This window comes from Pseudophryne corroboree, chromosome 6 (genome assembly GCF_028390025.1).
Source record: "Pseudophryne corroboree isolate aPseCor3 chromosome 6, aPseCor3.hap2, whole genome shotgun sequence".
In the NCBI taxonomy this organism is placed as follows: Eukaryota; Metazoa; Chordata; class Amphibia; order Anura; family Myobatrachidae; genus Pseudophryne; species Pseudophryne corroboree.
Window position 1 is genome coordinate 475,898,599 of NC_086449.1, and position 15,506 is coordinate 475,914,104.

At 50.1% G+C, this 15,506-nt stretch overlaps 1 long non-coding RNA gene across 1 annotated transcript in view; it reads left to right on the forward strand.

Moving 5' to 3' along the window:
- LOC134932645 (uncharacterized) overlaps window positions 1–13,319 on the forward strand; it is a 51,664-nt gene extending 38,345 nt beyond the window's left edge. The window contains exon 3 of the long non-coding RNA XR_010179435.1: window positions 13,210–13,319. This is a non-coding gene — a long non-coding RNA (uncharacterized LOC134932645). The remainder of the gene's footprint in view (window positions 1–13,209) is intronic.
- The last annotated feature ends 2,187 nt before the right edge of the window (window positions 13,320–15,506 follow it).

A 15,506-nucleotide genomic window follows, 5' to 3' on the forward strand; every position in this document is an offset into this window, starting at 1 on the left:
ATGGTATCCATCAGGGCCGGTTATAGGCCATGTGGTGACCAGGGCGAAAGTTTTCCTTGGCACCAATGCAAAACAGGGTTAGTGCGCGCCAAAGACTAGCTTGTGGGAATGATGAAAATGTAAATACTTGTTTTTTTTTTTAATTATTACTGGTAAAGGAGGTCTATTTTGGTCACCTGACTCGCATGCCAAAAAGTCACTATTTGTCTCTCATACCCTTGTTGGCTATATTGGTCTTCCTTTCATATAATCTCCTAACCTACCCATGTTGTGAATTTAGGTTAGTTCCTGCTTTAAAATTCTCCCCTCCCCCATTTATTGATCACTGAACTGCCATTGATCAAAACAATTACAATTTATTAAGTGAAAGTTTGATCTTTAATGTTACTATGACGAACTTTCTTGGGGTGCCAGGATGTAAATGTCCTCCAGCACATTACTTTCATCAGATGGTATACTGTGACACAATTAGGGGTAAATATAGTAAGATCTGTGTTTTGTTTTGTTCAAACTTGGGTGCTTACAATTGTACACAGGTATATTTTTGTTAAAAAATTCAGATAATTTACTAAGCTCCTGTGTTTGCTGGAATTTCTTCTTATGATGTTGTATTCAATCGTGTTTGGCTGACAGTTTTGCCGGCAGCCACACACTCCTGAACACGAATCCCGCGCAGATCAGTGAGATCTTTGCAGTGCTTCTCTGTGTAAAAGTTAAAGAAAGAGTTAAAATGTAAAAAAACAAACTGCGTGGGGCCTAAGCATAACTATAGCTGACTTTATCTCAGTCCAAGGTTTAGTAAATAGACCCCTTAATCTCTGGATCACCTCAACATATTCTCCCGAAATTCTACTAAATGTTCGGACTTCTTTAGGACTGCCGGCATTCTGATCAGTGTTCGGATTCCGACGACGGCCTTTTGACAGCCGGGATCCCGACCGAATTCTGTAACAATGTATTGTTGTTAAGTCTTTCTGTTTACATTTGCAATATTCTGTTGCCTTCTCAACATTAAATTGATCTAATATATGTCTAACGCTTCATTATTAAGTGATTATTTTGCATTGAAAAAACAAAATTATATTGTTTTCAACTTGTAATTGGACTTTACAATCATATTCCTGAAATTGGTATACAGTTCTCTGAGTCAATTTGTCATTTGGAACATGCAATATGGGCCTTAGAACTAACAGAGGTAGAATTATTTTGTGGAATATATTCCTATTTTCTGCTTAAAATCATTGTATTTCCAACATCAAAGCATTACAAGCTAGGACAGTTAATAATAAAAAAATAACATCTGTGTGGATTTAATTATATATGCTGTCTCATAATAAAAACAAAAACAATCTTCTCCAGATCCCATTGGAATATTGACCACCAAGAAAGTTAAATATTAAAAAAGTTTTCCAAATACAAAAGGAATTAACATTCTTTTAAAATATGAATTGCTTTAGACCTCCCGCCAGTACAGATTATTTGAAAATGTAACACTATCTACTTTCAAGCTTTTTTGTTTTTGTCTGTTCTGATATAAACATGAAAACAGAACAGTAATCTATATGTTTTTACCAATAAAATGTACAGACCAGCATTAACAAATCCAGACCAAAAGCTAAGTTCTGCTAGAATTTTTTCCCCTGCTATTATTATAAAGAGCAATTACATCTATAGGTGAACTATTAGACGTAACAGCAGTTTACAGTTGAATGTAAAGAAGCATTTAGCGCTTCTGTAGGATTTGTACACATTCTAAGTTATGCACAACTTAAAATCTAGTGATGTCTGTATATGCATCCATAGAAAGATGTGGCCATCATCATCATCATCATCATCATCAACTCCAGGGACATATCCAGAAGAAAATGACCGGGTGGGTGGGTGGGGGGACACCATTATAGGAGAAGGGGGTGGTTAGCGGTGTTAGGTAAATTAGCGCACTCAGAAAAGGGGTGTGGCCTCGCCAAATATGCCATTCTTACGAGCCAAGCCCCTAGTAGTGCCCCATACACATTACGCCACACAATAGTACCCTTTGCATGTTATGCCACACAGTAATGCCCCTTGCATGGTACGCCACACAGTAGTAGTCCCTATGCACATTATGTCCACACAGTAGTAGTGCCCCTTACATATTATGCCAACACAGTTGTAGTGCCCTTTACACATTATGCCACAGAACAGTAGTAATGCCCCTTACACTTTATGCCACACAATAGTAGTAGTGTCCCTTACACATAATGCCAAAGAGTAGAAGTGTTGCACCTTACACATAATGTCCATCAGTATTAATGCCCCTTGCACCTTAAGTCACACAGTAGTAGTGGCATTTACACATTATGCCACAGAGTAGTAGTAGTGCTCCTTATACATTATGCCAGAGCAGTAGTAGTGCCCCTTACACTGCCAGAGAAGTAGAAGTGACTTTTTAAACAGAATGCAACACAGAAGTAGTAGATTCCTTACACATAATGATCACACAGGAAACAGGTTTGGTGCACTGCCTTTGATAACAGCAGGACAGATGTTCAAGATGAGCAGCGATCCAGCCAGCCAAGCGTGTCCACCACATGCAGTGGACATAAACCAAACCTGTTTCCATGACATTATCACCATACACCTCAACAAGTCGGCAATGAATTTCAGCTCCTGATGTGCCCTTTTGAAGCAGAAATATGATCAAATTACGCACCTCAATGATGTTGCCACGAGGGAAAGCAGTGGTCAAACTGCTCTGTCCTTGTAGGAAAATAGAATGAAGTAGAGAACATTACACATGTGAGAGGTCTTGTTACCTTACTTATTGAACCACCAGTGTATAATAGAAGCACCCTTGCATAATAGAAGCAAGCAGATATGGCTGCAATTAATAGACAAAGTATGGCTGACACAGATTTGAACACAATTTGGAATGAGCATATAATAGCGTTATATACAACCAAGCGCATCTCCACATGTGATAGAAGGCATGTAACTGGGCTGTAACAGGGCTCTCTCACATAAACGAAGTTCAAAGAGGGTGGGTCGGCAAAACTGTGGGCTATGGGGGTCATTCCGAGTTGATCGCTAGCTGCCGTTGTTCGCAGCGCAGCGATCAGGCTAAAAAATGGCATTTCTGCGCATGCATCGCAATGCGCACGTGCGACGTACGGGTACAAAGTCCTTTGTGGTTTTGCACTGGTTCTAGCGACGATTCCAAACGCGCAGCCGATCGCAAGGAGATTGAAATGAAGTGGGCGTTTCTGGGTAGCAACTGACCGTTTTCAGGGAGTGTGTGGAAAAATAAGAATTTACTCACCGTTAATTCTATTTCTCGTAGTCCGTAGTGGATGCTGGGACTCCGTAAGGACCATGGGACAATAGGAGACTGGGCACAACTATAAAGAAAGCTTTAGGTCTAACTGGTGTGCACTGGCTCCTCCCACTATGACCCTCCTCCAGACTTCAGTTAGGATACTGTGCCCGGAAGAGCTGACACAATAAGGAAGGATTTTGAATCCCGGGTAAGACTCATACCAGCCACACCAATCACACCGTATAACTCGTGATACAATACCCAGTTAACAGTATGATAACAACTGAGCCTCTCAACAGATGGCTCAACAATAACCCTTTAGTTAAGCAATAACTATGCACAAGTATTGCAGACAATCTGCACTTGGGATGGGCGCCCAGCATCCACTACGGACTACGAGAAATAGAATTACCGGTGAGTAAATTCTTATTTTCTCTGACGTCCTAAGTGGATGCTGGGACTCCGTAAGGACCATGGGGATTATACCAAAGCTCCCAAACGGGCGGGAGAGTGCGGATGACTCTGCAGCACCGAATGGGAAAACTCTAGGTCCTCCTCAGCCAGGGTGTCAAACTTGTAGAATTTTGCAAATGTGTTTGACCCCGACCAAGTAGCTGCTCGGCAAAGTTGTAGAGCCGAGACCCCTCGGGCAGCCGCCCAAGAAGAGCCCACCTTCCTCGTGGAATGGGCCTTCACCGATTTAGGATGCGGCAGTCCAGCCGCAGAATGTGCAAGCTGAATCGTACTACAGATCCAGAGAGCAATAGTCTGCTTTGAAGCAGGTGCACCCAACTTGTTGGGCGCATACAGGATAAATAGCGAGTCAGTCTTTCTGACTCCAGCTGTCCTGGAAACATATATTTTCAGGGCCCTGACTACGTCCAACAACTTGGAAGCCTCCAAGTCTTTTGTAGCCGCAGGCACCACGATAGGTTGGTTCAGATGAAACGCTGATACCACTTTAGGGAGAAACTGGGGACGAGTCCTCAATTCTGCCCTATCCATATGGAAAATCAGATAAGGGCTTTTACATGACAAAGCCGCCAATTCTGATACACGCCTGGCCGAAGCCAAGGCCAACAACATGACCACTTTCCACGTGAGATATTTCAAATCCCCGGTTTTAAGTGGCTCAAACCAATGTGACTTTAGGAAATCCAACACCACGTTGAGATCCCAAGGTGCCACTGGAGGCACAAAAGGGGGCTGAAAATGCAGCACTCCCTTAACAAAAGTTTGAACTTCAGGTAGTGAAGTCAGTTCTCTCTGGAAGAAAATCGATAGAGCCGAAATCTGGACCTTAATGGAACCCAATTTTAGGCCCATAGTCACCCCTGACTGTAGAAAGTGCAGGAAACGGCCCAGCTGAAATTCTTCCGTTGGGGCCTTCCTGGCCTCACACCACGCAACATATTTTCGCCATATGCGGTGATAATGGTTTGCGGTTACTTCTTTCCTAGCTTTAATCAGCGTAGGAATGACTTCCTCCGGAATGCCCTTTTCCTTCAGGATCCGCTGTTCAACCGCCATGCCGTCAAATGCAGCCGCGGTAAGTCTTGGAACAGACAGGGCCCCTGCTGCAGCAGGTCCTGTCTGAGCGGCAGAGGCCATGGGTCCTCTGAGATCATTTCTTGAAGTTCCGGGTACCAAGCTCTTCTTGGCCAATCCGGAACAAGGAGTATAGTTCTTACTCCTCTTCTCCGTATTATCCTCAGTACCTTTGGTATGAGAGGAAGAGGAGGGAACACATAAACCGACCGGTACACCCACGGTGTCACTAGAGCGTCCACAGCTATCGCCTGCGGCTCTCTTGACCTGGCGCAATACTTTTTTAGCTTTTTGTTTAGGCGGGACGCCATCATGTCCACCTGTGGCCTTTCCCAACGGTTTACAATCATTTGGAAGACTTCTGGATGAAGTCCCCACTCTCCCGGGTGGAGGTCGTGCCTGCTGAGGAAGTCTGCTTCCCAGTTGTCCACTCCCGGAATGAACACTGCTGACAGTGCTAACACGTGATTTTCCGCCCATCGGAGAATCCTTGTGGCTTCTGCCATCGCCGTCCTGCTTCTCGTGCCGCCCTGTCGTTTTACATGGGCGACCGCCGTGATGTTGTCTGACTGGATCAGTATCGGCTGGTTTTGAAGCAGGTGTTTTGCCTGACTTAGGGCATTGTAAATAGCCCTTAGTTCCAGAATATTTATGTGCAGGGAAGTCTCCTGACTTGACCATAGTCCTTGGAAGTTTCTTCCCTGTGTGACTGCCCCCCAGCCTCGAAGGCTGGCATCCGTGGTCACCAGGACCCAGTCCTGTATGCCGAATCTGCGGCCCTCTTGAAGATGAGCACTCTGCAGCCACCACAGCAGAGACACCCTTGTCCTTGGAGACAGGGTTATCAGACGATGCATCTGAAGATGCGATCCGGACCACTTGTCCAACAGGTCCCACTGAAAGGTTCTTGCATGAAACCTGCCGAATGGAATCGCTTCGTAGGAAGCTACCATTTTTCCCAGGATCCGCGTGCAGTGATGCACCGACACCTGTTTTGGTTTTAGGAGGCCTCTGACTAGAAATGACAGCTCCTTGGCCTTCTCCTCCGGGAGAAACACTTTTCTCTGTTCTGTGTCCAGAACCATCCCCAGGAACAGTAGACGTGTCGTAGGGACCAGCTGTGACTTTGGAATGTTTAGAATCCAGCCGTGCTGTTGTAGCACTTCCCGAGATAGTGCTACCCCGACCAACAACTGCTCTCTGGACCTCGCCTTTATCAGGAGATCGTCCAAGTACGGGATAATTAAAACTCCCTTCTTTCGAAGGAGTATCATCATTTCGGCCATTACCTTGGTAAAGACCCTCGGAGCCGTGGATAGACCGAACGGCAACGTCTGGAATTGGTAATGACAATCCTGTACCACAAATCTGAGGTACTCCTGGTGAGGATGGTAAATGGGGACATGCAGGTAAGCATCCTTGATGTCCAGTGATACCATGTAATCCCCCTCGTCCAGGCTTGCAATAACCGCCCTGAGCGATTCCATCTTGAACTTGAATTTTTTTATATATGTGTTCAAGGATTTAAAATTTAAAATGGGTCTCACCGAACGTCCGGTTTCGGTACCACAAACATTGTGGAATAGTAACCCCTTCCTTGTTGAAGTAGGGGCACCTTTACTATCACTTGTTGTGAATACAGCTTGTGAATTGCCTGTAACACTGCCTCCCTGCCTGAGGGAGTGGTTGGCAAGGCAGATTTGAGGAAACGGCGGGGGGGGGGGGAGACGTCTCGAATTCCAGCTTGTACCCCTGAGATACTACTTGAAGGATCCAGGGATCCACCCGTGAGCGAGCCCACTGATTGCTGAAATATTTGAGACGGGCCCCCACCGTACCTGGCTCCGCCTGTGAAGCCCCAGCGTCATGCTGTGGACTTAGAGGAAGCGGGGGAGGACTTTTGCTCCTGGGAACTGGCTGTATGCTGCAGCTTCTTTCCCCTACCTCTGCCTCTGGGCAGAAAGGACGCGCCTTTAACCCGCTTGCCCCTATTGGGCCGAAAGGACTGTACCTGATAATACGGTGCTTTCTTTGGTTGTGAGGGAACATGGGGTAAAAATGTAGACTTCCCAGCTGTTGCTGTGGAAACGAGGTCCGAGAGACCATCCCCGAACAACTCCTCACCCTTATAAGGCAGAACTTCCATGTGTCGTTTGGAATCTGCATCTCCTGTCCACTGCCGAGTCCATAACCCTCTCCTGGCAGAAATGGACATTGCACTAATTTTGGATGCCAGCCGGCAAATATCCCTCATGTATAAAAGTGTGTCTTTTATATGCTCTACGTTTAGCAATATAGTGTCCCTGTCTAGGGTATCTATATTGTCTGACAGGGAATCTGACCACGCGCAGCAGCACTGCACATCCAGGCTGAAGCAATAGCCGGTCTCAGTATAACACCTGTGTGTGTATATATAGATTTCGGGATAGCCTCCTGCTTTCTATCAGCAGATTCCTTCAGGGCGGCCGTATCCGGAGACGGTAGTGCCACCTTCTTTGACAAGCGTTTCCCAGCGTGACCTATCCTCTGGCGGGAAAGGGTACGCCATTAGTAACCTCTTAGAAATTACCAGCTTTTTATCAGGGGAAGCCCACGCTTCTTCACACACTTCATTTAACTCTTCAGATGGAGGAAAAGCTACTGGTAGTTTTTTCTCTCGAAACATAATACCCTTTTTTGTGGTACCGAGGGTAACATCAGAAATGTGCAACACATTTTTCATTGCCTCAATCATGTAACGTGTGGCCCTACTGGAAGTTACATTAGTCTCATCGTCGTCGACACTGGAGTCAGTATCCGTGTCGACATCTGTGTCTGTCATCTGAGGTAGCGGGCGTTTTAGAGCCCCTGATGACTTTTGAGACGCCTGGGCAGGCACAGGCTGAGAAGCCGGCTGTCCCACATTAGGTATGTCGTCAAACCTTTTATGCAAGGAGTCGACACTGTCGCATAATTCCTTCCACAGCACCATCCACTCAGGTGTCGACCCCGCAGGGGGTGACATCACGTTTACAGGCATTTGCTCCGCCTCCACATAAGCCTCCTCATCAAACATGTCGACACAGCCGTACCGACACACCACAAACACACAGGGAATGCTCTGACAGAGGACAGGACCCCACAAAGCCCTTTGGGGAGACAGACAGAGAGAGAGTATGCCAGCACACACCAGAGCGCTATATAACACACATAGGCGTGCGCAGCACATTTTATAAGGGGGTGCACAACTGGAGTGGCTTGCCTTGCACTGCCTACCGGGCATACCTAGCACCATATATTAGCAGTCAGAGAGAAAGAGGGAGAAAAAGAGAGAGGCAAGACAGAGGGTTAAGAGAGAGGACCAGGGTAGAGAGAGAGGTCCAGGGTAGAGAAAGAGGGGGTACAGGTGGCACTGTGTAGCTCGTTCTGTCCCCGTACCCCCTAGCACAAGCATCACTGTGTTTGTGTCCGTTCAGTACAAGAGACACTGGGTACCTGTGGCAGCGGCAGGTCCCCCTTTCAGTTCCGGCAGCAGCGGTTCCCCTCTTCTGGTTTCTGTTGGATTGTGACGTTGGGCAACAGCACCAGAGAGGAGAAGAAAAGGTGAGAGGAGGGACTGGATCGCCTCCTCCCGCTAGTACTGCGTTGACAGTGCTGCTGTATGCCCCTTCAATGCACCACACTGCCGCAGGTCCCTGCTTATAAAATATATGTATAAAAAAGTGGCACAAACCACATGGGGTGGGAAAGGGCCAGTCTGCCTCCTCCCCCTTCCTGGATCATATGGTGCCTCTAGTCACCCCACACACATATTGTCCCCTCCAGTAACCACTCTGCCCCCCCCCCCCCATATACACACACATATATACACACATACATACAGTGGTCGAAGTGGAAATTTTGAAGTGGGGGTATGGAAAAGTGAAGGCGTAAATTCTCCAGAAAAGGCGGTATGTCCACTCAAAAGGGGGTGTGCCTTTCAGTGTAGTTTACCACCCCATATAACCCTTATACAAACTATGCATCACAATAGTAGGACCCCTTATACTATCTAGTACTGTTGCACCTTTCCCATTATAGCACACGGTATGAGCCGAAATTCACATTATAGCACACGGTATGAGCCGAAATTCACATTATAGCACACAGTATGAGCCGAAATACACATTATAACATATGGTATGAGCCGAAATTCACATTATAGCAAACAGTATGAGCCGAAATTCACATTATAGCACACAGTATGAGCCGAAAGTCACATTATGCCACACGGAATGAGACAAAATTCAGGGAGAGTGACAGCTTGGACATAGTGACAGGAGCGTGACAGAGGGAGAGTGACAGAGGGACAGCAAGAGCACACAGTAGGGACTAGGGAGAGAAAAAGGCAGCAGGGTAAAATTACCTATTGAGCTGTGACGGAGGCTGTGGACTGCGGTCAGTGGATGAGGAGGCCATGCAGCCGCTCCTGATTGGCTGTCGGTTTGAGAGAGCTCTGTGACCAGCGGAGGCGGGGATCTCCAGTCAGTGTATACGGCCCACTCAGAGCACTGTGTATATATATATATATATATATATATATATATATATATGCACCAACAGATTGTAGGTGCACTCCGTAAACTATGGATTGCTTGGTCCAGCTAATATAATATATATATACATATATACATATATATATATATATATATATATATATATATAAATATATATAAATCATACAGTAACAACCCTTCGTTTAGAAAAAAATTTATCCCCCCACAGACTCTCACCTAGACTGGAGAGAGACTGAGTGCGGGCAGGACTCGGAGACTTGAGGTCAGCACAGGGCACCGCGGCCAGGGAGGAAGGGAGGGAGGGGCCGGGCGCACATCACTTTGCGAGGCAGACTATGGGGCTTGACCGGTGGCAGCGCAGCGGGACAGGAGGGTATGTGACCGCCGGGAAGCGATGCGCACAGGTGATCCGATCGTTGTATCTGTGTGCTGCTGTAGTTGCGCTGCTACAACACCAGCACACAGACCGGGATGATCGGATCGCAGGCGTGAAGTGCGGGGGGTGCCGGACATTAGGGGGTGCCTGTGCGCACCAGGCACCCCCTGTGCGCACGCCTATGATAACACAGGGATCCCACTATAAATGAGTGTTTTCCCTTATAGCTGCTTTTTTATATATCATATATATATATCTATACTGCGCCTAAATTTAGTGCCCCCCCCCCCCCCCCCTCTCTTTTTTACCCTTCTGTAGTGTTCAGACTGCAGGGGAGAGCCAGGGAGCTTCCTTCCAGCGGAGCTGTGAGGGAAAAATGGCGCCAGTGTGCTGAGGGAGATGGCCCCGCCCCTTTTTCGGCTGACTTTCTCCCGCTTTTTCTGGAATACTGGCAGGGGTAATTTTACATCTATATAGCCTCTAGGATTATATATGATGTAGATTTGCCAGCCAAGGTGTCATATATTGCCCTCAGGGCGCCCCCCCCCCCCAGCGCCCTGCACCCATCAGTGACCGGAGTGTGAGGTGTACATGAGGAGCAATGGCGCACAGCTGCAGTGCTGTGCGCTACCTTGGTGAAGACCGAAGTCTTCTGCCGCCGATTTTCCGGACCTCTTCGTTGCTTCTGGCTTTGTAAGGGGGACGGCGGCGCGGCTCCGGAAACGAACACCAAGGTCGGGTCCTGCGATCGATCCCTCTGGAGCTAATGGTGTCCAGTAGCCTAAGAAGCCCAAACTACCACCTGTTAGGTAGGTTCGCTTCTTCTCCCCTTAGTCCCTCGCTGCAGTGAGTCTGTTGCCAGCAGATCTCACTGTAAAATAAAAAACCTAAATATACTTTCTTTCTAGGTGCTCAGGAGAGCCCCTAGTGTGCATCCAGCTCAGCCGGGCACAAGATTCTAACTGAAGTCTGGAGGAGGGTCATAGTGGGAGGCAGGGACGTGCAGTCAGGGGAGGCAGTGCCTCCCCTGTCATTAATCAGTAAAATAATGTAAAGAAGATATTTATGACACATATTTTGTGTCATAATTATCTGCTTTAGCCTTTACATTATTTTAATCTTTTTAATTTACTAAAAAACTTCCTGTAATGTGATTCTGAGGCACTGCTGTCAGTGCCTCCCGCTAGCAATGTTAAGTGGCCGGAAGCGGGGGGCGGGGCTAAGCTTTGGGCAGTAAAAGCCCATTAAAAAAACCATCAGAAGCGGCACTAGTATAAGTGCCTCTGTGACAGGGGGCGTGCTTTCAGTCTAAATGAAAGCACGCCCCTGTCACTAACAGTGATGTAATTGGCCAGTCGCGGAGATGGAGGGACGACGACGACGAAGAGACACAGCGTGCGGCCTATTAGCTCCCCACAGCGGCTGCCTATTAGCTCCCCACCCTCCCATCCCCGGGTAATGCAGTCCAGCCAGAAGCAGAAAGATAGGAGCCGCCACTGCGATACTCTTTACACTCGGCAATCCCCCCCGCACGGCGCACGAACTCCTTGTCTGCCTGGTGTGAGGCAGCCAGAGCAGAGGAGCCTCACACCAGGCAGACGGGGAGTCCGGGCGGCGTGCGTGCGGTGGTGGTGGTGGGGCGGTTGTATCGCAGTGGCGGCTCCTATCTCCCCTCTGTATCTGGCCGGACTGCGTTACCGGGGGATGGGAGGGCGGGGAGCTAATCAGCGGCCGCACATGTAGGTGTAGAATTATGAAAAACGACACACTTAAATAGCAGGGAGAGGTCGCGCCCGGTATCGAGAGCTACAGGTGAGGTGACATTGATGCTTATCTGCCCACTCATTCCCAGCACTGCTCCCATCCTGCCCCCCCCCCCCCCAGCTCAGCACCGTTACTCCCATCCTGCCCCACACCACTACTCCCATCCTGCCCAACACCCCCCCAGCTCAGCACCGTTACTCCCATCCTGCCCCACACCACTACTCCCATCCTGCCCAACACCGCCCCAGCTCAGCACCGTTACTCCCATCCTGCCCCACACCACTACTCCCATCCTGCCTAACACCCCCCCAGCTCAGCACCGTTACTCCCATCCTGCCCAACACCCCCCCAGCTCAGCACCGTTACTCCCATCCTGCCCCACACCACTACTCCCATCCTGCCCAACACCCCCCCCTGCTCAGCACCGTTACTCCCATCCTGCCCCACACCACTACTCCCATCCTGCCCAACACCCCCCCAGCTCAGCACCGTTACTCCCATCCTGCCCAACACCCCCCCAGCTCAGCACCGTTACTCCCATCCTGCCCCACACCACTACTCCCATCCTGCCCAACACCCCCCCCTGCTCAGCACCGTTACTCCCATCCTGCCCCACACCACTACTCCCATCCTGCCCAACACCCCCCCAGCTCAGCACCGTTACTCCCATCCTGCCCAACACCCCCCCAGCTCAGCACCGTTACTCCCATCCTGCCCAACACCACTACTCCCATCCTACCCAACACCCCCCCAGCTCAGCACCGTTACTCCCATCCTGCCCAACACCCCCCCAGCTCAGCACCGTTACTCCCATCCTGCCCAACACCACTACTCCCATCCTGCCCAACACCCCCCCAGCTCAGCACCGTTACTCCCATCCTGCCCCACACCACTACTCCCATCCTGCCCAACACCCCCCCAGCTCAGCACCGTTACTCCCATCCTGCCCAACACCCCCCCAGCTCAGCACCATTACTCCCATCCTGCCCCACACCACTACTCCCATCCTGCCCAACACCCCCCCAGCTCAGCACCGTTACTCCCATCCTGCCCAACACCACTACTCCCATCCTGCCCAACACCCCCCCAGCTCAGCACCGTTACTCCCATCCTGCCCCCCTGCTCCGCACCACTACTGCCATCCTACCCCCTGCTATGCACTACTACTCCCATCCTGCCCCCCTGCTCCGCACCACTACTGCCATCCTACCCCCCTGCTATGCACCACTACTCCCATCCTACCCCCCTGCTATGCACCACTACTCCCATCCTGCTCCCCCTGCTCTGCACCACTACTCCCATCCTGCCCCCTGCTATGCACCACTACTCCCATCCTACCCTCCCTGCTCTGCACCACTACTCCCATCCTACCACCTGCTATGCACCACTACTCCCATCCTGCCCTCCTGCTCCGCACCACTACTCCCATCCTACCCCCCTGCTATGCACCACTACTCCCATCCTACCCCCCTGCTATGCACCACTGCTCCCATCCTACCCCCCTGCTATGTACCACTGCTCTCATTCTGCCGCCCTGCTCTGCACCACTACTAGTACTATCCTGCCCCTTTGCCCCACACTTCTCCTCCTATCTTTCCTCCCTGAGCCACACTACTATTCCTCCTATCCTGCCCCTTTCTCTGAAGCTATGTTGTATGATGATGACATTGGTTATATTCCTACACAAACAGGCATCTTCCGGATCATGTGATCTCCTACATGAATAGTGATTACCGACTGAAGACGCCGTCTGCAGAGGAAGGACATTTCTTCAGATGTTCCCCGTTATGAGAAGCCACCATATAGGTAAGGTGCATATTGAATAGAAAAGAATGCCAGTAGGCGGTGCTAGACACACCCGATAGGTAGGTGTTGCTAGACATGCCCAGTAGGTAGGTGGTACTAGACATGCCTCTACGATGGTGCACCCCCTAATAAAATGTGCTGCGCACACCGATGAGCGGCGGTGGAGAGTAGCGGGTACTTTAGTTTGTAATGGGCTGAGCTCACCCATGCATTATCAGGGACCCAAGGCTCAGGGCTGTACTTCTTATGTTGTATTCTATACTGCTGGTAGAGTGGGACAGTAATGTGCTCTCCCTAGCGTCACCCTCTTCCTGTCACCCTCTCACTGTCACCGACTGCTGTAACCCACAGCTGGCACCGACTGCTGGTACCCTCTCACTGTCACCCTCTCCCTGGCGTCGCCCTCTCGACATCACCCACAGCTGGCACTGACTGCTGTCACCATCTCCCTGTCACACTCTCCCTGTCAGCCACAGCTGGCCCCGACTGCTGTCACTCTCTCCCTGCCACCCTCTCCCTGGCGTCACCATCTTCCCGTCACCCACAGCTGGCACTGATGGCTGTCACCCTCTCCCTGTCACACTCTCCCTGTCAGCCACAGCTGGCCCCGACTGCTGTCACTCTCTCCCTGCCACCCTCTCCCTGGCGTCACCATCTTCCCGTCACCCACAGCTGGCACTGACGGCTGTCACCCTCTCCCTGTCACCCTCTCCCTGTCGTCACCCTCTCTCCATTACCCACAGCTGGCACAGACTGCTCTACCCTCTCACTATCACCCTCTACCTGGCGTCAACCTCTCCCTGTCAACCTCTCCTTGTTGTCCACAGCTGGCACCGACTGATGTCACCCTCTACCTGGCGTCACCCTCCCTCCGTCACCAACAGCTGGCACCAAGTCCAGTCACCCTCTCCCCCTCTTCCTGTCACCAACTCCCTGGCATCAACCTTTTCCTGTCACCCTCTCCCTGTGACCCACAGCTGGCACAGACTGCCGTCACTCGCTCCCTGTGACCCTCTTCCTGTCACCAGCTCCCTGGCATCATCCTCTCCCTGGCGTCACCCACTGCTGTCACCCTCTCTCTGTTACAAACTGCTGTCATCCTTTCCCTGGCGTCACCCACTGCTATCACCCTCTCACTGGCAACACCCTCACCCTGTCACCCTCTCCCTAGCATCACCCACTGCTTCTCCCTGGAATCGCCCACTGCCTTTCTTTGTCTCCCACTGAGCCAGGGACAGCGGTGGTAGCAGGCATTGGCTTGGGTGCGGTGGCGGGCATTGGCGGGACACAGCAGACATTATGGCTGCAGTGCCTCACCAGCCACTGGGCTCACCGCACGCCACTGGTGGGAGGAGCGAGTGCACACCAGTTAGACCTAAAGCTTTCTTTATAGTTGTGCCCAGTCTCCTGCGGAGCCGCTATTCCCCATGGTCCTTACGGAGTCCCAGCATCCACTTAGGACGTCAGAGAAAACGCAGGCGTGGCAGAAAAAACGCAGGCGTGGCTGGGCATTTGCTGGGTGGGTGTGTGATGTCAAAAGCCGTCCCTCCGTCGTTAGAATCAACGCACACGAAGAGTAACTACAGGGCTGGTCTTGTTTTGCACAAAACGATTTTGCAGGCGCTCTGCTGCACAAGCGTTCGCACTTCTGCAAAGCACAAATACACTCCCCAGTGGGCAACGACAATGCGTTTGCACGGCTGCTAAAAACTGCTAGCGAGCGATCAACTCCGAATGACCCCCTATAAGTTGTGCATATGCATTATTACACTTGTTTTCAGACTGCTCTTCTGCCCCAGGGATATGGCGGATGGAAGTACACAATGATAATGATGACTGCTATGAGTGAGGGGTGGTCGAGCTGCAATCACTTGTTCAACTCTGCATATAGGCAAATATACACATTTAGGGGGTAATTTAGAGTTGATCGCAGCATTAAATTTGTTAGCAGTTTGGCAAAACCATGTGCACTGCAGGGGAGGGGGGGGGGTGCAGATGTAACATGTGCAGAGAGAGTTAGATTTGGGTGGGTTATCTTGTTTCTGTGCAGGGTAAATAATACTGGCTGCTTTATTTTTACACTGCAATTTAGATTTCAGTTTGAACACCCCCCACCCAAATGTAACTCTCTCTGCACATGCTATAGCTGCCCCCCCCCCCCCCCCCCCTTGCAGTGCACATG